Source organism: Cynara cardunculus, unplaced genomic scaffold (genome assembly GCF_001531365.2).
Source record: "Cynara cardunculus var. scolymus isolate 2C unplaced genomic scaffold, CcrdV1 Un_Scaffold_5327, whole genome shotgun sequence".
Lineage (NCBI taxonomy): Eukaryota > Viridiplantae > Streptophyta > Magnoliopsida > Asterales > Asteraceae > Cynara > Cynara cardunculus.
This window is the reverse complement of record NW_020202351.1, coordinates 1-2,627: the sequence shown is the minus strand read 5'-3', so window position 1 is coordinate 2,627 and position 2,627 is coordinate 1.

Below are 2,627 nucleotides of genomic sequence, written 5' to 3'. Positions count from 1 at the left end.
AAATCACTGAGAGAGAGGATCAACAATCTCCCCCTATTTGATGATAACAAGATAACATAATGAAAGTTAACTTATCAAATAATAGTAAGGAAAAACAACATATAAAGTACATGTCCCTTTTTACTATTTTGGGATCTTTTTCAGTTTGGTCAGTCTCAGCTTGAGGGTTTTCTTATGTTATATATAAGAAAAAATACAAGTACATAAACTGAAACTGAAAGCTTATTCACTGACTTATAGATTGTCAATGAATGATAAAAGTAACACTGGAACTCATAGACTTGTGTCCCAATTACTTTTTTTCAAGGATCTTTTTCAGTGAAGCACATGGAATATTCATCTTATTAAACAATGGAAATAATACAAGTATTACAGTRYATGTTCARAATTTACAGAAATGTAAATACAATCAATGAAAGAAGATATAGAAAAGATTTACAAGGAAAAGTGGATTGTTGATACAAAGAGACTTAATCTGGAACACTTAGATCTATGTACACAGGTACATCTTCACCAAGTTGTCTTTGACGTAGGAGCTCTCTTCGAATCTTCAGATCAACGACTTTTCCAGGCATGCTGTCTTCTATCCATTGCAAGAGATAAATCAAGTTATCCATTGGACAGAGAGACAGTTCTGACATTCTCTGAAATCTGACTTCACCTTCATAGTCAAGGAATATAACTCCTAACTCAGGTTTGAAATGCACAGTGTTGTGTGTATAGGGACCCTTAACTGGCAAGTCAAGATTCAACATAGGAATGTCAATACTCATATGACCCTTCAGGACTTTTTCTAAGGAGAACTTTGTTTCATGTTCGTTCCTCAGGGATGGTCCTTCACTAGGATCAATGAGCGTTGTCTTCTTCTTCTTCTTACCTTTATTCAGAGTTGGCCTGTCAGGGACCTTGATATACCTGGACATCCTTTTGATAAGCTCGCTGATGGTGTCCTCGATAAGTGTCTTGTGTCTCGACTTGGATTGCTGAATGGCTTTCCTGATCTCCATCCATTCGCTGTATCCATAGCGACCAAGGTAAGAAGGATACCCGAAAACGGCATCACGATTATCCCTGGTGATGAGCATTGAGACAAGAGTACCACCGTCTTTAGATCGTCCGCTGATGCTGACGCTGATAATTGGGCAGGGACTGAGTCTCTTTTTCAATTTTGCTTCGCTCCATTGCTTATCCTTGTCTTCGACCTTTTGCTTCTTTTTAAGTTCATCTTCTGCAATCTGAAGAAGTTTGGCCTGGGCATGGATAACACTCACCTTTTTCTTGAATTTCTTGGGAAGGACTTTAGTAGCTAGTGACTTGGCAAGCCTKAGGCTTTCTTCAGTCTGCTTTTTTTGAAGTTCTAGCTCTTTTTCAGCCCTTAATGCCTCGAGTCGTTCAGCGTCAGAAAGGAAGTCAAACTCAACACCACTAGAGGTACGAAGAGGAATTTTTACTCTAGTCTGGTCGAGCGACTCCTTAAGCTGAGTCATCTGCTGGTCTGTTGGAGTAGAAGAGGTTGGTTGATCAGGGACCAACTCCAATCGACCGCAGGTTAATGATGGGATTTGAAGTTGGCTGAGTGAAGTAATCACTACCTGAGAGGTAGAGTCTTCAAATAAGGACTCTTGAGGTCTTGCGAACAGAACCTTTAGATTTCCTTCTTCAGCAACCGCCTTGCCTTTCGACTTGGGGTCCTGGTGCCTTGATGGTGGAGTTGATTCACCTTGTCTTTGCTCCCCCTGGGATTGAGACTCCCTAAGGGCAACACTTTTGGTGGTTGTTGATGGGTTCTGGAACTTGATGGAAAAATCATCTTCATCATCATCGTCGTCGTCACCATCTAAATCATCTCTGGTGTCTGGAATGACAGGTTCATCATCGTCTTCATCATCATCTTCATTATCCATATCATCAGCATCATCATCATCATCATCAGTAACAGTGATGGTCTGGACCTCATCACTAGGGATGGCATCTACAGCCTCGGCTTGAGCAGCTTCGATGGTAGGGATTATAGGAGCAGCACAAACAACTTCAGCTCTAGGAGCCTCAGTATCAGCTGCAACTGAAGCTGATACAGGACCAAYAGCCTRAGAAGGYDTAGGAACTGCATCTGATGATTCACCAGCGTTGGACCTCATCTCCCCCTCTCTGACCAAGACTTGAGAGACTTTGCTAGAGAGTTCGTCCAAGCGCTGACACTGGAGAACCATTGAAGCCTCCAACCTTTGCAAAGAATCGGCTAGAGTTGTCGTTGCCTCACGCGTTTGAGAGAGCTGAGCACGATCATCGGCCGAGAAGGAGGGATCCATCACTGGAGCTGGTTGACGGACAACATCCAGGATTTACTGAAGAAGACCAGTCTGCTGTTCAGCTTAGCTTGAGCATCGTCAACCCTACTGTGAAGAACAGCGAGGGCGTTGTTGTTGATTTGAACAACTTCCTGGAGAGCCTGAACCTGACTCTGAACTTCAAGGACATCCGTCTGGAGGGCTAGGAAGTTGGCATCAAGATCACCTTGGCGAGGCATCTCTTGGTGAACTTCGTTGACCTTGGAGAGGACGGTGTCGACGGCCGGAAGGAGAAGCTTGATATCTGATGACATATCATAATCATCATCAATGTCTTGA